Source organism: Panulirus ornatus, chromosome 30 (assembly GCF_036320965.1).
Source record: "Panulirus ornatus isolate Po-2019 chromosome 30, ASM3632096v1, whole genome shotgun sequence".
Taxonomy (NCBI): Eukaryota; Metazoa; Arthropoda; class Malacostraca; order Decapoda; family Palinuridae; genus Panulirus; species Panulirus ornatus.
Genome location: NC_092253.1, coordinates 7277501 through 7299890, shown reverse-complemented (window position 1 = coordinate 7299890; position 22390 = coordinate 7277501). Strand labels below are relative to the sequence as shown.

General features: G+C 42.3%; 1 protein-coding gene across 1 annotated transcript in view; it reads right to left on the bottom strand.

Annotated features, from left to right (window-relative positions):
• The window catches only part of LOC139758369 (uncharacterized), a 402449-nt gene extending 380679 nt beyond the window's left edge, over positions 1-21770 (bottom strand). Inside the window, exon 1 of the mRNA XM_071679670.1 lies at positions 21675-21770. The gene's annotated coding sequence lies outside the window, so the exon portion shown is untranslated. The remainder of the gene's footprint in view (positions 1-21674) is intronic.
• Between the last annotated feature and the right edge of the window lie 620 nt (positions 21771-22390).

The window sequence follows — 22390 nt, the reverse complement described above, 5'->3', positions numbered from 1 at the left end:
ATATATATATATATATATATATATATATATATGTTTCCTCGGGCCAATCTGCTTCGCTCGGTGAGACAAGCAATCTCACATAATTGAGGTCGGCTCATCTTGCCTCATCATCTCGCCTCATCTCGGCTCATCTCAGCGCGAGATCATGGCTGCCTTGGATTTCTGAAGGGGAAGAGTTCTCATCATCATAGCTGATGGAGCCATATAGCACGATGGAGGAGTGTGGGAGGAGGAAGGGCAGAGATGGAGGAGAGGAGATGATGGAGGAGGGGGAGATGGAAGAGATGTGAGGGAGAGTACTTTGGGAAGGACTGATGATGGAAATTCTGATGGAGACAGGATAGTACAGCAGAAAGCTAACCTCTCCTACCCACCACTATAGATGGAGACAGGATAGTACAGCAGAAGGCTCCTCCCTCCCCCATCCATCACTATAGATGGAGACAGGATAGTACAGCAGAAAGCTAACCTCTCCTACCCACCACTATAGATGGAGACAGGATAGTACAGCAGAAGGCTCCTCCCTCCCCCATCCATCACTATAGATGGAGACAGGATAGTACAGCAGAAGGCTCCTCCCTCCCCCACCAGCATAGATGGAGACAGGACAGTACAGCAGAAGGCTCCTCCCTCCCCACCACCATAGATGGAGACAGGACAGTACAGCAGAAGGCCCCCCCCCCCCCCCCATCATTACCCCTGGCACAAAGGAGCCATAAAAGGGGGGGAACACAACACAGTATGGAGAGAGTATACTGACACGGAAATTCTATAGGAAAGGACAGATTAGAAAAAGAAACACTTTCTCATATAATTCCAACTTCTGGATTGCTCCGTGGAGGAAAGACTCAGGCCATTTAGTGCAAAAATAAGTAATCGAATGAATAAATAGATAAATGAATAAATAAATACGTGGTTCGCAATAGGATTATTTACTGGATAGTAATGTAATTAAGTAATTTGCCCAGCTGTCATTTTCCTGTAATAATAACGTTTGACTTCGTCGCTCGCTGGCGTGATGACCAAATGGTAAATGTTTGCTCTTCAATATCTAATGGTAAGTGTTAGATCTAACAACATCTAATGGTATTAGTTGTTCGCCCTAACCACATCTAATGGTGGTAGTTCATTCCACACAAGGGAGTGTGAGTGTGAGAGTGTGAGATGAAGGGAGAGTGTGTGTGTGAGTGTGTGTGGAACAGATGATGATGAGAGAGAGAGAGAGAGAGAGAGAGAGAGAGAGAGAGAGAGAGAGAGAGAGAGAGAGAGAGAGAGAGAGAGAATATATATATTTCACATATTCTATCTTGTTTACTTCTTTCCCTCCAGCAGAAAATTGTTTACCGAAGTGAGAGGTACACAAGTGTGTGGCTAATGGTCAGAGGCCGTGTTTGAGCCACCACAGAGGAAGGGGATCAATACCACACGACAGGTCTTCTGCACCACACCACCACACTACCACACTACCACTACCACTACCACACTACCACACTACCACTACCACACTACCACACTACCACTACCACACTACCACTACCACTACCACACTACCACTACCACACTACCACACTACCACTACCACACTACCACTACCACACTACCACACTACCACTACCACACTACCACACTACCACTACCACACTACCACTACCACACCACCACACTACCACTACCACTACCACACTACCACTACCACATAACACTACCACACTACCACTACCACACCACCACTACCACACTACTACTACCACACTACTACTACCACACTGCCACTAACACTACCACACCACCACTACTATACACACTACTAGTACCACACTACCACTACCACACTACCACTACCACTATCACACTGCCACTACTACATCACCACTACCACACCACCACTACCACACTACCACTACCACACCACCACTACAACACTACTACTACCACACCACCACTACAACACCACCACCACTACCACACCACACCACTACAACTACCACATCTTGCACCGCACACATCACTCCCCCGCCGGACATAGCTACCACAAAAATGCCATCACAACCACAAAAACATCACAACCACAATAACATCACAACCACAATAACATCACAACCACAATAACATCACAACCACAATAACATCACAACCACAACAATATCACAACCACAACAATATCACAACCACAATATCAGGTCTGATGAAAATCATGAGGATTCATTTTTTTCTATATACAACACATGCGTTGTTGACAATGTATTTTCAAGTGGGACCGGTCGGTAAATACACATACGAATAACTCAGGATTGTATGGAGAGAATATTCTGCTGTATTTCGCGTATGGGAGAGAATACACACATCCCGCTGTTGTATTCTGAGTGTATGAAAGACGAGAACGTCCAGCTGATGTATACCACGTCTGTGCGATGTATTCATCACGTATCATACACTTCCATGGGAATGGATGTATCACGTGGTGGTGGTAGTGTGTGTGGGGGGAGGGGGGTATTGTATTATACACTTTATATGGGGAATGTATCAAGGGGGGGGGGTGTAAGGATATTGCATTATACATTTTCTATTGGGAGTGTATTACGTGGTGGTGGGAAGAGGGAGGGATATTACTGTATTATACACTTTCTATGGGCAATGTATCACCTGGTGGGGGGGGAGGGTATTGTATTATACACTTTCTATTGGGAACGTATCACGTGGTGGGATGATTGTATTATACACGTTAAAGGGAACGTACCACTTCCTCACCGCTGGTGGGAGTTCTCTCTCTCTCTCTCTCTCTCTCTCTCTCTCTCTCTCTCTCTCTCTATCTATCTCTATCTTTCTCTCTCTTTCTATTTATTTCTCTCTGTCTGTCTGTCTGTCTGTCTGTCTGTCTGTCTCTCTCTCTCTCTCTCTCTCTCTCTCTCTCTCTCTCTCTCTCTCTCTCTCTCTCTCTCTATCTTTCTCTCTTTCTCTTTCTATCTATTTCTCTCTCTCTCTCTGCCTGTCTGTCTGTCTGTCTGTCTGTCTGTCTGTCTCTGTCTCTCTCTCTCTCTTCTCTCTCTCTCTCTCTCTCTCTCTCTCTCTCTCTCTCTCTCTCTCTCTCTCTCTCTCTCTCAGGGAACTCATTTAGTAAATGGCCCAACAGGTGAAGGCTGGAGGCCGCAGATTGGGTTACGAATGCCACACACAGTTGACCCCACGCATGACGTGCTCCCCTGACCTCACCTCACTCACCTGACCTCACTCACCTTGTGCACATATATCCATTTTTCCCCTCCCTCCTTCTACTCTCTCTCTCTCTCTCTCTCTCTCTCTCTCTCTCTCTCTCTCTCTCTCTCTCTCTCTCTCTCTCTATCTATCTCTCTCTCTGTTGTGATCACCTTCACAATACTCGCTCGGATCCATCTGCCTCGGGAGAGGATGGCGGGGTCGTGTGTTTCCAAAGACCAGCAAAATCATTCATTTTCAAATACCATAAAATATACTCCTTCTCGACCTACTATTTCCAGTCTCATATATATATATATATTATCCCTGGGGATAGGGGAGAAAGAATACTTCCCACGTATTCCCTGCGTGTCGTAGAAGGCGACTAAAAGGGGAGGGAGCGGGGGGCTGGAAATCTTCCCCTCTCGTTTTTTTTTTTAATTTTCCAAAACAAGGAACAGAGAAGGGGGCCAGGTGAGGATATTCCCTCCAAGGCCCAGTCCTCTGTTCTCAACGCTACCTCGCTAACGCGGGAAATGGCGAATAGTTTGAAAGAAAAGAAAATATATATATATATATATATATATATATATATATATATATATAAACAGCTGGAGGAAACATGGAATGGGGGTCACGTGCCCTTTGTAAACAGTGGGGGGGGGAGGCCAGGTAACCCCCAGGGGTACACCTGACCCCCCCTCCCCACTTCCTCTCTATCTGACCTTGACCTGACCACATCCATCTTTCCGATGACCTCGCTCGGGGTAAAACCGGATACCGGGTCCTCCCTGAACTGTAGATTAATCTTTTCTAACAACTTTTTCCCTACAACAACAATCTTACAACTCTTTCTACTACAATCATCTTACAACTCTACAACAGGTGGATCTAATGTATAAAGTCCTTGACGGATAGTTACTTAACGAGGTGTTTCATTACGCTGGATTGTATCATATAGATATGTATGTCCTTCATCCCTGAACTCTCCACTTTAACAATAACCTTGGCTTCCCGTCTGTTATTTTTCCTAGTGGTTGTTTTCGCATTTTTGCAGTGTGTGTGTGTGTGTGTGTGTGTGTGTGTGTGTGTGTGTGTGTGTGTGTGTGTGTGTGTGACTTCCGTTTATTTCATTATTGGTTAGGTTAGGCTAGGCTAAGCTAGGTTAGGTTAGGTTAGGTTAGGTTAGGTTAGGTTAGGTTAGGTTAGGTTAGGTTAGGTTAGGCTAGGCTAGGTTAGGTTAGGTTAGGTTAGGTTAGGTTAGGTTAGGTTAGGTTAGGCTAGGCTAGGCTAGGTTAGGTTAGGTTAGGTTAGGTTAGGTTAGGCTAGGTTAGGTTAGGTTAGGTTAGGTTAGGTTAGGTTAGGTTAGGTTAGGTTAGGTTAGGTTAGGTTAGGTTAGGTTAGGTTAGGTTAGGTTAGGTTAGGTTAGGCTAGGCTAGGTTAGGTTAGGTTAGGTTAGGTTAGGTTAGGCTAGGCTAGGTTAGGTTAGGTTAGGTTAGGTTAGGTTAGGTTAGGTTAGGTCTAGGTTAGGTTAGGTTAGGTTAGGTTAGGTTAGGTTAGGTTAGGTTAGGTTAGGTTAGGTTAGGTTAGGTTAGGTTAGGTTAGGTTAGGTTAGGTTAGGTTAGGTTAGGTTAGGTTAGGTTAGGTTAGGTTAGGTTAGGTTAGGTTAGGTTAGGTTAGGTTAGGTTAGGTTAGGTTAGGTTAGGTTAGGTTAGGTTAGGTTAGGTTAGGTTAGGTTAGGTTAGGTTAGGTTAGGTTAGGTTAGGTTAGGTTAGGTTAGGTTAGGTTAGGTTAGGTTAGGTTAGGTTAGGTTAGGTTAGGTTAGGTTAGGTTAGGTTAGGTTAGGTTAGGTTAGGTTAGGTTAGGTTAGGTTAGGTTAGGTTAGGTTAGGTTAGGTTAGGTTAGGTTAGGTTAGGTTAGGTTAGGTTAGGTTAGGTTAGGTTAGGTTAGGTTAGGTTAGGTTAGGTTAGGTTAGGTTAGGTTAGGTTAGGTTAGGTTAGGTTAGGTTAGGTTAGGTTAGGTTAGGTTAGGTTAGGTTAGGTTAGGTTAGGTTAGGTTAGGTTAGGTTAGGTTAGGTTAGGTTAGGTTAGGTTAGGTTAGGTTAGGTTAGGTTAGGTTAGGTTAGGTTAGGTTAGGTTAGGTTAGGTTAGGTTAGGTTAGGTTAGGTTAGGTTAGGTTAGGTTAGGTTAGGTTAGGTTAGGTTAGGTTAGGTTAGGTTAGGTTAGGTTAGGTTAGGTTAGGTTAGGTTAGGTTAGGTTAGGTTAGGTTAGGTTAGGTTAGGTTAGGTTAGGTTAGGTTAGGTTAGGTTAGGTTAGGTTAGGTTAGGTTAGGTTAGGTTAGGTTAGGTTAGGTTAGGTTAGGTTAGGTTAGGTTAGGTTAGGTTAGGTTAGGTTAGGTTAGGTTAGGTTAGGTTAGGTTAGGTTAGGTTAGGTTAGGTTAGGTTAGGTTAGGTTAGGTTAGGTTAGGTTAGGTTAGGTTAGGTTAGGTTAGGTTAGGTTAGGTTAGGTTAGGTTAGGTTAGGTTAGGTTAGGTTAGGTTAGGTTAGGTTAGGTTAGGTTAGGTTAGGTTAGGTTAGGTTAGGTTAGGTTAGGTTAGGTTAGGTTAGGTTAGGTTAGGTTAGGTTAGGTTAGGTTAGGTTAGGTTAGGTTAGGTTAGGTTAGGTTAGGTTAGGTTAGGTTAGGTTAGGTTAGGTTAGGTTAGGTTAGGTTAGGTTAGGTTAGGTTAGGTTAGGTTAGGTTAGGTTAGGTTAGGTTAGGTTAGGTTAGGTTAGGTTAGGTTAGGTTAGGTTAGGTTAGGTTAGGTTAGGTTAGGTTAGGTTAGGTTAGGTTAGGTTAGGTTAGGTTAGGTTAGGTTAGGTTAGGTTAGGTTAGGTTAGGTTAGGTTAGGTTAGGTTAGGTTAGGTTAGGTTAGGTTAGGTTAGGTTAGGTTAGGTTAGGTTAGGTTAGGTTAGGTTAGGTTAGGTTAGGTTAGGTTAGGTTAGGTTAGGTTAGGTTAGGTTAGGTTAGGTTAGGTTAGGTTAGGTTAGGTTAGGTTAGGTTAGGTTAGGTTAGGTTAGGTTAGGTTAGGTTAGGTTAGGTTAGGTTAGGTTAGGTTAGGTTAGGTTAGGTTAGGTTAGGTTAGGTTAGGTTAGGTTAGGTTAGGTTAGGTTAGGTTAGGTTAGGTTAGGTTAGGTTAGGTTAGGTTAGGTTAGGTTAGGTTAGGTTAGGTTAGGTTAGGTTAGGTTAGGTTAGGTTAGGTTAGGTTAGGTTAGGTTAGGTTAGGTTAGGTTAGGTTAGGTTAGGTTAGGTTAGGTTAGGTTAGGTTAGGTTAGGTTAGGTTAGGTTAGGTTAGGTTAGGTTAGGTTAGGTTAGGTTAGGTTAGGTTAGGTTAGGTTAGGTTAGGTTAGGTTAGGTTAGGTTAGGTTAGGTTAGGTTAGGTTAGGTTAGGTTAGGTTAGGTTAGGTTAGGTTAGGTTAGGTTAGGTTAGGTTAGGTTAGGTTAGGTTAGGTTAGGTTAGGTTAGGTTAGGTTAGGTTAGGTTAGGTTAGGTTAGGTTAGGTTAGGTTAGGTTAGGTTAGGTTAGGTTAGGTTAGGTTAGGTTAGGTTAGGTTAGGTTAGGTTAGGTTAGGTTAGGTTAGGTTAGGTTAGGTTAGGTTAGGTTAGGTTAGGTTAGGTTAGGTTAGGTTAGGTTAGGTTAGGTTAGGTTAGGTTAGGTTAGGTTAGGTTAGGTTAGGTTAGGTTAGGTTAGGTTAGGTTAGGTTAGGTTAGGTTAGGTTAGGTTAGGTTAGGTTAGGTTAGGTTAGGTTAGGTTAGGTTAGGTTAGGTTAGGTTAGGTTAGGTTAGGTTAGGTTAGGTTAGGTTAGGTTAGGTTAGGTTAGGTTAGGTTAGGTTAGGTTAGGTTAGGTTAGGTTAGGTTAGGTTAGGTTAGGTTAGGTTAGGTTAGGTTAGGTTAGGTTAGGTTAGGTTAGGTTAGGTTAGGTTAGGTTAGGTTAGGTTAGGTTAGGTTAGGTTAGGTTAGGTTAGGTTAGGTTAGGTTAGGTTAGGTTAGGTTAGGTTAGGTTAGGTTAGGTTAGGTTAGGTTAGGTTAGGTTAGGTTAGGTTAGGTTAGGTTAGGTTAGGTTAGGTTAGGTTAGGTTAGGTTAGGTTAGGTTAGGTTAGGTTAGGTTAGGTTAGGTTAGGTTAGGTTAGGTTAGGTTAGGTTAGGTTAGGTTAGGTTAGGTTAGGTTAGGTTAGGTTAGGTTAGGTTAGGTTAGGTTAGGTTAGGTTAGGTTAGGTTAGGTTAGGTTAGGTTAGGTTAGGTTAGGTTAGGTTAGGTTAGGTTAGGTTAGGTTAGGTTAGGTTAGGTTAGGTTAGGTTAGGTTAGGTTAGGTTAGGTTAGGTTAGGTTAGGTTAGGTTAGGTTAGGTTAGGTTAGGTTAGGTTAGGTTAGGTTAGGTTAGGTTAGGTTAGGTTAGGTTAGGTTAGGTTAGGTTAGGTTAGGTTAGGTTAGGTTAGGTTAGGTTAGGTTAGGTTAGGTTAGGTTAGGTTAGGTTAGGTTAGGTTAGGTTAGGTTAGGTTAGGTTAGGTTAGGTTAGGTTAGGTTAGGTTAGGTTAGGTTAGGTTAGGTTAGGTTAGGTTAGGTTAGGTTAGGTTAGGTTAGGTTAGGTTAGGTTAGGTTAGGTTAGGTTAGGTTAGGTTAGGTTAGGTTAGGTTAGGTTAGGTTAGGTTAGGTTAGGTTAGGTTAGGTTAGGTTAGGTTAGGTTAGGTTAGGTTAGGTTAGGTTAGGTTAGGTTAGGTTAGGTTAGGTTAGGTTAGGTTAGGTTAGGTTAGGTTAGGTTAGGTTAGGTTAGGTTAGGTTAGGTTAGGTTAGGTTAGGTTAGGTTAGGTTAGGTTAGGTTAGGTTAGGTTAGGTTAGGTTAGGTTAGGTTAGGTTAGGTTAGGTTAGGTTAGGTTAGGTTAGGTTAGGTTAGGTTAGGTTAGGTTAGGTTAGGTTAGGTTAGGTTAGGTTAGGTTAGGTTAGGTTAGGTTAGGTTAGGTTAGGTTAGGTTAGGTTAGGTTAGGTTAGGTTAGGTTAGGTTAGGTTAGGTTAGGTTAGGTTAGGTTAGGTTAGGTTAGGTTAGGTTAGGTTAGGTTAGGTTAGGTTAGGTTAGGTTAGGTTAGGTTAGGTTAGGTTAGGTTAGGTTAGGTTAGGTTAGGTTAGGTTAGGTTAGGTTAGGTTAGGTTAGGTTAGGTTAGGTTAGGTTAGGTTAGGTTAGGTTAGGTTAGGTTAGGTTAGGTTAGGTTAGGTTAGGTTAGGTTAGGTTAGGTTAGGTTAGGTTAGGTTAGGTTAGGTTAGGTTAGGTTAGGTTAGGTTAGGTTAGGTTAGGTTAGGTTAGGTTAGGTTAGGTTAGGTTAGGTTAGGTTAGGTTAGGTTAGGTTAGGTTAGGTTAGGTTAGGTTAGGTTAGGTTAGGTTAGGTTAGGTTAGGTTAGGTTAGGTTAGGTTAGGTTAGGTTAGGTTAGGTTAGGTTAGGTTAGGTTAGGTTAGGTTAGGTTAGGTTAGGTTAGGTTAGGTTAGGTTAGGTTAGGTTAGGTTAGGTTAGGTTAGGTTAGGTTAGGTTAGGTTAGGTTAGGTTAGGTTAGGTTAGGTTAGGTTAGGTTAGGTTAGGTTAGGTTAGGTTAGGTTAGGTTAGGTTAGGTTAGGTTAGGTTAGGTTAGGTTAGGTTAGGTTAGGTTAGGTTAGGTTAGGTTAGGTTAGGTTAGGTTAGGTTAGGTTAGGTTAGGTTAGGTTAGGTTAGGTTAGGTTAGGTTAGGTTAGGTTAGGTTAGGTTAGGTTAGGTTAGGTTAGGTTAGGTTAGGTTAGGTTAGGTTAGGTTAGGTTAGGTTAGGTTAGGTTAGGTTAGGTTAGGTTAGGTTAGGTTAGGTTAGGTTAGGTTAGGTTAGGTTAGGTTAGGTTAGGTTAGGTTAGGTTAGGTTAGGTTAGGTTAGGTTAGGTTAGGTTAGGTTAGGTTAGGTTAGGTTAGGTTAGGTTAGGTTAGGTTAGGTTAGGTTAGGTTAGGTTAGGTTAGGTTAGGTTAGGTTAGGTTAGGTTAGGTTAGGTTAGGTTAGGTTAGGTTAGGTTAGGTTAGGTTAGGTTAGGTTAGGTTAGGTTAGGTTAGGTTAGGTTAGGTTAGGTTAGGTTAGGTTAGGTTAGGTTAGGTTAGGTTAGGTTAGGTTAGGTTAGGTTAGGTTAGGTTAGGTTAGGTTAGGTTAGGTTAGGTTAGGTTAGGTTAGGTTAGGTTAGGTTAGGTTAGGTTAGGTTAGGTTAGGTTAGGTTAGGTTAGGTTAGGTTAGGTTAGGTTAGGTTAGGTTAGGTTAGGTTAGGTTAGGTTAGGTTAGGTTAGGTTAGGTTAGGTTAGGTTAGGTTAGGTTAGGTTAGGTTAGGTTAGGTTAGGTTAGGTTAGGTTAGGTTAGGTTAGGTTAGGTTAGGTTAGGTTAGGTTAGGTTAGGTTAGGTTAGGTTAGGTTAGGTTAGGTTAGGTTAGGTTAGGTTAGGTTAGGTTAGGTTAGGTTAGGTTAGGTTAGGTTAGGTTAGGTTAGGTTAGGTTAGGTTAGGTTAGGTTAGGTTAGGTTAGGTTAGGTTAGGTTAGGTTAGGTTAGGTTAGGTTAGGTTAGGTTAGGTTAGGTTAGGTTAGGTTAGGTTAGGTTAGGTTAGGTTAGGTTAGGTTAGGTTAGGTTAGGTTAGGTTAGGTTAGGTTAGGTTAGGTTAGGTTAGGTTAGGTTAGGTTAGGTTAGGTTAGGTTAGGTTAGGTTAGGTTAGGTTAGGTTAGGTTAGGTTAGGTTAGGTTAGGTTAGGTTAGGTTAGGTTAGGTTAGGTTAGGTTAGGTTAGGTTAGGTTAGGTTAGGTTAGGTTAGGTTAGGTTAGGTTAGGTTAGGTTAGGTTAGGTTAGGTTAGGTTAGGTTAGGTTAGGTTAGGTTAGGTTAGGTTAGGTTAGGTTAGGTTAGGTTAGGTTAGGTTAGGTTAGGTTAGGTTAGGTTAGGTTAGGTTAGGTTAGGTTAGGTTAGGTTAGGTTAGGTTAGGTTAGGTTAGGTTAGGTTAGGTTAGGTTAGGTTAGGTTAGGTTAGGTTAGGTTAGGTTAGGTTAGGTTAGGTTAGGTTAGGTTAGGTTAGGTTAGGTTAGGTTAGGTTAGGTTAGGTTAGGTTAGGTTAGGTTAGGTTAGGTTAGGTTAGGTTAGGTTAGGTTAGGTTAGGTTAGGTTAGGTTAGGTTAGGTTAGGTTAGGTTAGGTTAGGTTAGGTTAGGTTAGGTTAGGTTAGGTTAGGTTAGGTTAGGTTAGGTTAGGTTAGGTTAGGTTAGGTTAGGTTAGGTTAGGTTAGGTTAGGTTAGGTTAGGTTAGGTTAGGTTAGGTTAGGTTAGGTTAGGTTAGGTTAGGTTAGGTTAGGTTAGGTTAGGTTAGGTTAGGTTAGGTTAGGTTAGGTTAGGTTAGGTTAGGTTAGGTTAGGTTAGGTTAGGTTAGGTTAGGTTAGGTTAGGTTAGGTTAGGTTAGGTTAGGTTAGGTTAGGTTAGGTTAGGTTAGGTTAGGTTAGGTTAGGTTAGGTTAGGTTAGGTTAGGTTAGGTTAGGTTAGGTTAGGTTAGGTTAGGTTAGGTTAGGTTAGGTTAGGTTAGGTTAGGTTAGGTTAGGTTAGGTTAGGTTAGGTTAGGTTAGGTTAGGTTAGGTTAGGTTAGGTTAGGTTAGGTTAGGTTAGGTTAGGTTAGGTTAGGTTAGGTTAGGTTAGGTTAGGTTAGGTTAGGTTAGGTTAGGTTAGGTTAGGTTAGGTTAGGTTAGGTTAGGTTAGGTTAGGTTAGGTTAGGTTAGGTTAGGTTAGGTTAGGTTAGGTTAGGTTAGGTTAGGTTAGGTTAGGTTAGGTTAGGTTAGGTTAGGTTAGGTTAGGTTAGGTTAGGTTAGGTTAGGTTAGGTTAGGTTAGGTTAGGTTAGGTTAGGTTAGGTTAGGTTAGGTTAGGTTAGGTTAGGTTAGGTTAGGTTAGGTTAGGTTAGGTTAGGTTAGGTTAGGTTAGGTTAGGTTAGGTTAGGTTAGGTTAGGTTAGGTTAGGTTAGGTTAGGTTAGGTTAGGTTAGGTTAGGTTAGGTTAGGTTAGGTTAGGTTAGGTTAGGTTAGGTTAGGTTAGGTTAGGTTAGGTTAGGTTAGGTTAGGTTAGGTTAGGTTAGGTTAGGTTAGGTTAGGTTAGGTTAGGTTAGGTTAGGTTAGGTTAGGTTAGGTTAGGTTAGGTTAGGCTAGGCTAGGTTAGGTTAGGTTAGGTTAGGTTAGGCTAGGGTAGGCTAGGTTAGGTTAGGTTAGGTTAGGCTAGGCTAGGCTAGGCTAGGTTAGGTTAGGTTAGGTTAGGCTAGGCTACGCTAGGTTAGGTTAGGTTAGGTTAGGTTAGGCTAGGGTAGGTTAGGTTAAGTGGGTAGCCCCGTTTAAGTGGCTTAGGCTAGGAGTTTAAAGGTAAATAATTTGGTTCCGCTAGTTTAAGTTTGGTTAGATCAAGTGGGTTATGCTATTTGAGCTGGGTTAGATGGAGTTAAGTGGCTACGTTAGTTTAGGCTATGTTAGATGGAGTTAGGTAGCTACGTTAGTTTAGGCTGTGTTAGATGGAGTTAGGTGGCTACGTTAGTTTAGGCTATGTTAGATGGAGTTAGGTGGCTACGTTAGTTTAGGCTAGGTTAGATCACGTTAGGTGGCTAAATCAGTTCGGTCTAGCTTAGATCAAATGAAATCCATCAGGTTCTTGAGTTAACACAGCTGTTTGGGTCAAGCTAAACCGTCAGCTTACGCAAGCTATGATAAGCTATGCTTGCTAAGGTATGATAGCTTGGGCACTAGGCTATAGAAAGGCTCTTATCTATACCTTACGTTATAGCTTATCAAACCTTGTGGGGGGGGGGGGCGATAATAGCGACAACATACGAAGAAAATATGCAAAAATAAAAAAAATAGGTTTTTAGAACAGACACAAAAAAAACCCACCTTCCATCTTCTTTTGTTACGAACCCTGTGAGCTGTGCACACCGGACCTACATCAGCTATGATTCAAACTGCATTGTTAAGCCACCAAACGCTTGTTCAGCTAAGAGTCGACACAGAAAAGCATCATGTTCCAGTATTGATGTATTGGTTGGTATGCCTTGTGGACGCGAGCAGTGTGAAGTCGAGCCAGGCCAATTCAACCTTGCAGCTAAAGCGTGAGGGTAAAGCTAACTGAAGACCTGAGGCTAAGAAAGGGGGGGGGGTAAAGATAAGCTTGGCAGCTAAAGCTAAAGAAGAAGAAAAAAGGGGGTAGAGATAACCTATGTAAATAAGGTGAACGAGGAAAGATAACATTTCTACAAGGATTCAAAAAGTGGTTTGAAGTGAACCTTGCCAGGGTAAAGGGTATCTATCAAGAAGGTAAAGATAACTTTAAAAGTAAAGATAACTTTTAGAAGTAAAGATAACTTTTAGAAGTAAAGATAACTTTAAAAGTAAAGATAACTTTTAGAAGTAAAGATAACTTTATAACTCAAGGGTAAGACGAGTGAAGATAATATCACTACTGCTGTGGGGAGATAACCTGGCAAGATAAAGATGTCATGGGTGTAGTACAGATAACAGATAACCCAATAGAGATAAATGATTAACGAATTTCATAAATGAACCTAATAGAGATAAATGATTAAAGGATTTCATAGATGAACCCAGTAGAGATAAATTATTAAAGGATTTCATAAATGATAGTGTCGATCACTGTTTTTTTTCTTTTCCTGAAGTAAATCTCATTTATCGAGATATTGATGAAAGGACTTCATAAATGATAGTGTCAATTATTGTTTTTCTTTTCTTGAAGATAATCTCATGAACAGTTCGAAGCTGTTCGTGTTGGCACGAAGCGGGTGTCGAGATAAGGGACATCTCCTCCATTGCAGCAGCCATCTGCGTGTCGCATGACCCCATGAATATGTATACAGGTGGAGGCAGGAAACGCATCCGACTGCTTTATATGTGGGTGTTGCTTCCCTGACCCAAGGCGACGGTATACGACCCTTGAGCAAGATGGTACGACCCTTGACTAAGACGGTATAAGACCCTTGGGCAAGAAGCTACGACCCTTGACTAAGACGGTATAAGACCCTTGGGCAAGAAGCTACGACCCTTGACTAAGACGGTATAAGACCCTTGGGCAAGAAGCTACGACCCTTGACTAAGACGGTATAAGACCCTTGGGCAAGAAGCTACGACCCTTGACTAAGACGGTATAAGACCCTTGGGCAAGAAGCTACGACCCTTGACTAAGACGGTATACGACCCTTGGGCAAGACGGTACGACCCTTTGAACAAGAACATACGACCCTTGCCCACGATTGTACGACCCTTAGGCAAGAAGGTACGACGCTTGGATATAATGGCCAGACCTTATAACCTGACGCATCAGGTCTTTGAATCCGACACGTCAAGGTCAAAGGTCGTTACCCCCATCGTACCCAAAAAGGTCATACCTACCTTCTTGCTTCAGAAGTCGTACCAGTCGTCATCAGCTCAGGGTCTCGTCGCATCGTCGTGCTCAAAGGGGGTTAAACCAGAAGTCGTACCAGACGTAAGACCGACAAGTGCATTTTCTTATCATTTCCTATTTTCATCAGTAAATGGTAATGGAGTTAGCTCAAACACGCATGTGTGAGAGGGTATCCAACAGCTTGCTCAGACAACACACACACACACACACACAAGCAATGGGTGAATCCCAACGTGTCTTGAATATCAATGTGTCCACTCAGTAGTTCCGCATCTCATACGATGGGGTGGCAATTTTGGGGTCAATTGACTACCGGGTCGTCTGGCGTATTGTTGTTTAGATGTCTATCAACAGCCAGGGTCATTAAAGACTGCCATTGTCAAACTGCTCCCACTAATTGGAAGTCCTTAACATCTTATTTATATATAGAAAATAAATTCTAAGATCACATACACTCGAAGTCCTTAACACATACACTCTAAACATACTCAGAAACAAAAATTAGCTTCATATCTTTTTTTAAAGTTACCTACTGAAAACTTAATGGCAGATGCAATATAGTTATTTCTCAATCATTTATCAACATTAAACGAAAAAAAATTCAGTAAATTCTGAAATACGATAAATACACCAATACAAACCTCTACGTTATACACACCACTCCATAATGAAATCAGGTCGGTTTCATAGAAAATTTACATACACACACACACACACACTGAATCGACCCTCAATAGAAATTACGGCGCGGGAGTGTTGCAATTCACCTCGCTCTCGTATGCAGACGCAACCTCATCCTTCCGTCATCAAAGGGATAGAGAGAGAGAGAGACATATCCTCGAATCTCCTTCGCCTCCTGTGATCCTAAATTCTCTCTGTCCTTCCAAGATGTTTGTCTGCATCACGTCAAGCCTGCTCAGCCATTTTCCCTAAGACCCTGGGGGGGGGGCATGGGTCGATGGCGCGTGGCTCTGTGTTTCCGTAATCTAAAAATGTCTATTCAATAATTCACCATATTCATCTATCTATCTATCTATATCTATCTATTTATCTATCTATCAATCTATCTATCTATCTATATCTATTTATCTATCTATATCTATCTATCTACCTATCTATCTATATATCTATCTATCTATCTATCTATCTATCTATCTACCTATCTATCTATCTATCTATCTATCTATCTATGTATCTATCATTACTTCGAGGTGTATCAGGTACACAAAACCTCTGCAACACTACATAAAACACGTTGCCTAAGTATGTAAAAGTGAAACACAAACTTACAACCTCAATATATACACGACACTTTTGGCAGTAGTAAAGTGTTAAACAACAACACCACCCCCCCACCCACCCCCCATTTCCAGAGACCTCCCCCCCGCCCTAGACGCCCCCCCCTCCTCCACCACATCGTCACTACAATCGACGTGTTCTCATCAGAGTTTTCGTGAGGACGGAAAATAAGAACAGTTCTACAACAAACCTACCATTGTGAACTTGATGAACAGTCCCGTGAACAAGTGCACGGCTACGTAAATGAACAGCTAAAGCTTCCCAAGTTAATTAGGCTAAGCTATGCAAAATGAACAGCTCGGGACCCCAAGTTAGTTAGACTATGCACTAAGTCAAGTACTATATATAAAATAACTATACATCACTAAATGTTCAGTAAAGTTCATAATCTATAAACTACACCATTTACTCTGTGAACATCCCAGTCTCTCTCTCTCTCTCTCTCTCTCTCTCTCTCTCTCTCTCTCTCTCTCTCTCTCTCTCTCAATCTATCACCCAATCTATCTAAATGTACCTCACACATCTGCATATGCAAATCATACCAAACCCTCCAGCTGACCTTCATCTTAAGTTGTTGTGTGATTACTTAACTAGTAACTACCACGACCTCCCCTCATCCCAAGTTCTGTAAACAAGCGTACTACGTCAACTGTGTATTTCCAGCCACATAACTTGCCCACGCCTAATACACCTCCATTTATTCACTTATCCATTTATCTGCATCAAGTCTAAGAGACTTCAAGTACAGATTGAATGAATGAAATGCACGCAGGTCTAAGTGACGTTATCATCGTCGTAATGTTATCCAAAAAGATATCGACTGATAATATTATCTCAACTTCATGATAACAATAAAAGGACTTAACTGAACACCAGTAATTGATGTTAATTAACACCGCTTAATTACATTAAGGTATGACAATAACACTTTACGATATATATATATATATATATATATATATATATATATATATATATATATATATATATATATATATATATATATATTAGCTAAGTTACTCCTTTTATTAGAAAATTGGGTTGAATTTGCATTAAAGAAAACTACATTTAGATGGTACACTCATGTAAAACATTAGTCTCATTTAATCGCATTATTAGCATTCCTATATGGTAGTCAATATTCACTCTATTTAAATATTCTAAAATAAGAGATTCTAGGATGTAATTAAAGGGCCGCAATTAATGACTAACAGTATGACAACTGGGTAGGGAAGGGAATAATTGGATATATTGACTTGTATCTGCTGTACAGACAGACAGACAGACAGACACACACACACACACACACATACACAAGGTATGCAAAAGCTTTTAAAAAAATCTGTACAATAGTTAAAAAAAAAAAAGGGTGTAGAACTCTCTTTTCGTCCCTAAATTCCACTGTCACTCGGTGTAATTTTAACAGAAGGGTTTTCTATAACCCGCTACTCCATCGCAAACATCAAATCTAAGTCCTTTAAAATGGAACGTTAAGTAATCCGTCATTAATATTCGAATTTTTTTTTAAAACTCCCGTCCATATGACGCTAACTTTTACCTTGTCAAACCATCATCGCGAACTTTTAAACTCCGTCAACTTACCACAAACATGTCCACTCCTTCCTTTCATCGAAAAATTTGAGACCCATTTAATTTAACGATACCTTTTAAGCTGCCATTTTATTTTCTTTCAAACATCAGCCTTTAATTTCTGAATTTGAGCCTAGCATTATCCTTTCTCCTTCGTATATAACTTCCATCATTCACGAGTAATCGTAGAAGCTGTATCGTTTAAACGCGAAATTATAAACTCCCGCCTCACTCGAAAGACACAAAATTTAAAATCCCCGGGATCGGGGCGGGTGCCCCGCCACCCCCACACCATTGACCCGCGCCATTTAAACCCATTCAATGTAAATCTCCGCCATTTAAAGTGTGTCTTTAATCCCCGCCCGTTCATTCCTGATGCGAGGGCGTCTCGCTGTGGCGTCATTCATAAATTTCGTGCATTCAATTTCTTTCTTTTGAGCGAAGAGGAGGAGGAGGAGGGGGATGGGGTGATGATCCCTCCTCCCCCAACCCCACGGGGCGCGCCCCGCCCCGCCGCCACCCCCGCCCCGCCACCCCTTCCCCTGTTGTTACACGCCCGTTAACGGTACTGTTGCTTCTCCTAAGAATACTTTAGTGTTACATTAAAAAGAAAAACAAAATACAGAAAATAATGAATTTATGACCATAATTACGGGGTTGTGAAAAGACTTATTTGGATAATGTTACATATTTTTCCTTTTTTTGAAAAGCAGAATTGAGATGATTAGGGATATAATTAGCTAATTAAACAGGGAACGATGAAAAGGTAATTGAGGTGATATTGAATTACCACTGGAATTCATTAAGTGGGAATGTCAGGTACGTGTCAGGTGGGCTTTTGAATGTGTTCAAAACAAGGCAGAACACACACACACACACACACACACACACACACACACACACACACATACACACACACACACAAACACGTAAACAAAATGGGTTACTCACACACATCACTTAAACAGACGAAGCAAACTATAAAGTACACTGACAACCACTTTAAGAAGTGGTGTAAACACTAACACACGTATCTCCTACTCCATACAAACAAGGCAAACAACCAGTTGGTCACAGAACTGTAAACAACAGACCCATTTAAAGATTTTCTTAGATTATTTTTGCTTTGATATACTCAATATTATTTAACATATAATTATTTTCTTCTAAATTGGGATATGTTGTATTACAATTAGTTTTACGTAATTTACGAAGTTTTATTTTCATTAACGTCTTTCGCAACGGGGCCTAGAAATCATGAATTCAACAGGAAGGTTAACAGGTAACGGTAATACTCATCTGTTATTCATCTGTTACCTAAAAGTTCCACGTCTCCCTTACGTTTTCTCTCACATTGTTCACAAGTTTTCTATGGCAAGAAGTGATGGGAGGCTTTAGAAAGATCTTAACGCAGGTCACATTTGTCGCAAAAGAAAGTTCTCATCAAATTTGTCATCTAAATTCACTTTGACAGACGTTTGAACTGCACCAATATTTGAAATACGTTTAGAATTTAGAAATGACATGCCATTCCAATGTATGTATACTTCTTTTCCTAAAACCTGTCTCCCGAATTCAATTTGGAGGACGTTCTAACAAGTGTTGTAGAAGTTTCATAACCACAACATAAGAGAGGTTGGCTGTGATTCCCTTTTTAATGTACGAGGATTGACCAACTCCCTCTCGGAGATCTCCATCTCCCTATCTCTCTCCTGTGTGTCTCATAGCCTCTGGATCTTCGTCAGTATTGACCCCCCCCAAAAAAAAATGTCTAATAACTTGTTTGGTTCCTATACTATTGTGTCTGTAGGGGGAGTAACTCCTCGCCTCTTCTCTCATTCTTCTCTCGCTCAACATTCAACTATGCTTCTCAACGATTTCTCCCTGCCGATTTTCCCCCTTTCCCACACTTGTCTCAAACTGCCGATTTCCCCCTTCCCCACACCGTCTCAAACTGCCGATTTCCCCCTTCCCACACTGTCTCAACCTGCCGATTTCCCCCTTCCCCACACTTGTCTCAACCTGCCGATTTCCCCCTTCCCCACACCGTCTCAAACTGCCGATTTCCCCCTTTCCCACACTTGTCTCAAACTGCCGATTTCCCCCTTCCCCACACAGTCTCAAACTGCCGATTCCCCCCTTTCCCACACCGTCTCAACCTGCCGATACCCCCTTCCCACACCGTCTCAACCTGCCGATTTCCCCCTTCCCCACACCGTCTCAAACTGCCGATTTCCCCCTTTCCCACACAGTCTCAAACTGCCGATTACCCCCTTCCCCACACTTGTCTCAAACTGCCGATTTCCCCCTTCCCCACACAGTCTCAAACTGCCGATTTCCCCCTTCCCACATACAGTCTCAAACTGCCGATTTCCCCCTTCCCCACACAGTCTCAAACTGCCGATTTCCCCCTTCCCACACACTGTCTCAAACTGCCGATTACCCACTTCGCACAGATCCCTCATTTACATAACCTCCTTCACTCGTCACGTAGTCGGGATTTTTAAATATTTTTTGTGTGTGGTGTGTAAAAGGGCGACGTAATGGAGGGGGGTAGGGGGGGGGTGTTGTAAAGGCATTATAAAATTGCGCCTGTGAGACACTTATGTGTCTCATGCATAGAAAATGGGGTGAAATTGTACCGTTGTGGCTTTATCTGTGGATGAATGGGTTCCCTCTCTGGCCGGAGGCCTTGGAGACTTTAGGATATATATATATTTATATATATATATATATATATATATATATATATATATATATATATATATATATATATATATTCCTAAGAGTCCACGGGGAAAATGAAACACGATAAATTCCCAAGTGCACTTTCTTGTAATAATCACATCATCAGGGGAGACACAAGGGAAAAAATATAACAGTCAGTTGATGTACAACCTGAGCCAGGTATGGGTGGATGAATAGCTGGGTTGACTGTGGACCGACTGCCACCAACCAGGATTCGAACCTATGCGCTCAAGCTGAATCACTCCAGGTGAAGATTTCTGAGCTGAATCACCTAAGCTGAAGGTTTCTAAGCTGAATCACCTACACCGAATCAGCTTAAGCTAAGCGTTTCCTGCGCAGCTTCGTAGATGATGGTGTCCGGGAGCGCAAAACATTAAAAGCAAAATATCATAGCGTCATAAAGGACGAAAACACTATATTACCCCCTCCCCGCCATCATATATCTTACGCCTGACGTAAGTCATTATATTTCGCTACGTCAACTCTCGTGGCAGACTCCGATCTCTTAACGTTGATCGTAACGCGACGTAAATCAGCCTTGTGGCCATGAATAAGTTCTGCACGCACGCCTGGTGAGTCACCATGGTATAACATACTCATTCACTGACGGAGGATACGGCTATTTATTCATTGTATGACTTAACCATCGCTGGCCACACACACACACACACACACACATACACACATACACACACACACACACACACACACACACACACCAAGGCTTATATCACGTCTAACGACTCTGAACAGGATAATCACCTTATGTGACACCCCGTCTCCTCCCGGGGAGGGGGTCGTAATTTCTTAATTTGCTTCCGGCTGAGTGTAATTACCTATCTGTAATTACCTAGTTGAACTGTTTTACACCGGTAGCGCTCTGTCCGTCCGTCTGTCTGTCTGTCTCTCGTGTGTGTGTGTGTGTGTGTGTGTGTGTGTGTGCGCGCGCGCGCACGAACCAGTGCCCAAACAGCTTCCACTGACGACACACACGAACAGCTTCATACACCTGGTACTACCTTATCCCCCCCTCCCCTCCCCTGGCACGATCCTGACGACATAAATAGGTGGGTAATTAGCGAGCTTGAAGGCTCCTACAATAATTACCTTTGTAATTAGTGACTTGATTATGTTTACTCCGCTGAAAAGGCTTTTCCTGTAAATGGCCTTCTTGTGGGAATTGCTTGTTTTAAATTCCTGGTGTTTGCTGGTGTGGCCTGCTGTCCAGTGATACTCATGAGGAATTTATATATATATATATATATATATATATATATATATATATATATATATATATATATATATATATATATATATATGCTGGAGACGGTAATCTAATACGAAGGAGGTGATGATGTCTCCTAGTATATAACAGAGAGCATTTCCCTCTCTAGTGAAGATAACATTTCTCGTAGCACGGGTCTCTCTCTCTCTCTCTCTCTCTCTCTCTCTCTCTCTCTCTCTCTCTCTCTCTCTCTCTCTCTCTCTTCTCTCCCACATTAGCTAAATCTGTGTATAAACATCTGATCCAGTTAACGTGGGGGGTTACGGGGCGAAGGTTCCCTTCGAAGATAATACAATCTCGTCCCCCCATAAAAAAAGATAAAAAAAAAACATGGCAGGAGGCAAATGAGAAGTACATAACATTAGCTGTGAGACAGCGACTAAATATTTCTTATTCTTTTTCCAGACTCGGCTCACACTAGTGGGGCAGGATGGGGGTGGAAGATGGGGGATATGGGGGTGGTTTGGAGGAGGACGGAGGAGGAGTTTCTCGTCTGAAGTTGAAAGGTAAAGATGGGAAGGATTCTGATGCGATGTGAGAGGTAGTAGTGGGATGGGTTTCGATGCTGTGCGATGGTAATGGGATGGGTTCCGATGCTCTGTGAGGGTAATGGAATGGGTTTCGATCCTCTGTAATGGTAATGGGATGGGTTTCAATGCTCTGCGATGGTAATGGGATGGGTTTCAATGCTCTGTGATGGTAATGGGATGGGCTCCGATGCTCTGTGAGGGTAATGGAATGGGTTTCGATCCTCTGTAATGGTGATGGGATGGGTTTCAATGCTCTGTAATGGTAATGGGATGGGTTTCGATGCTCATAAACAAAATATGAAAGGCCTTTGATCCACAGAATGCTCACGGCTGTTATATAAATATGGATGAAGGCAGCAGGTATGGATATGTACACGTGTATATATGTATATGTCTATGTATACGTATGTATATGTGCGTGTGTGGGCGTTTATGTATAAACCTGTGTATGTGGGTGGGTTAGGGCCATTCCTCGTCTGTTTCCGTGCGCTACCTCGCTCACGCGGGAGACGGCGGTTAAGTACAATAAAAAAAGAAATAAAGGCAAAGGAGAGGAGGAGGAGGAAGAGGAGAGGAGGAGGTCAATTGACTTACCTTTCCCTGAAGCATCCGATTGGAGGGGGGGCGGAGAACGTTGACCCAGAGGGACTAAATACAGGTGTTGATGTGGCCTCGCTGGCGAGTGTGTGGGGGTCTGTAAGATAATGGGAGACTGGATTAGGAAGATGGCTCTATGCAAAGGTGAAACTACCAAAACTACCTGAGCAGGAAACTACCAAACTACCTGAGAAGGAAACTACCAAAACTACCAGAGAAGGAGACAAGAGGGTTCACTTGAGAATGTCATGCATGATAAACCTCTTAGCTCTGCATGCGAGAGAGAGAGAGAGAGAGAGAGAGAGAGAGAGAGAGAGAGAGAGAGAGAGAGAGAGAGAGAGAATGAGAGAGAGAGAGAGAGAGAGAGAGAGAGAGAGAGAGAGAGAGAGAGAGAGAGAGAGAGAGAGAGAGAGAGAGACGGGGGTGAGAGCACCCGGATCGCCACCAGTTAGTTTGAGGGCGTTGTCGGTGGAGTGGTGGAGATAAAACACCCCCCTCTCCCCTCCTTCCCCTCCCACGGATATCTAGCGCTGGGAGTGGAGGAAGGGGATTGAGGAGGGAGGGGAAAAGAGAGAAGGAGGGAGGAGGGAGTAAGGTAACAGTGTGGGACATTGAGGGGAATAGATGGAAATAGTCCTAAGGCGTGTGGGAGGAAAACCCCCCCTCCCTCTCTCTCTTTCCCCTCCCTCCCTCCTCCTTCTTTTGGGGGTTGG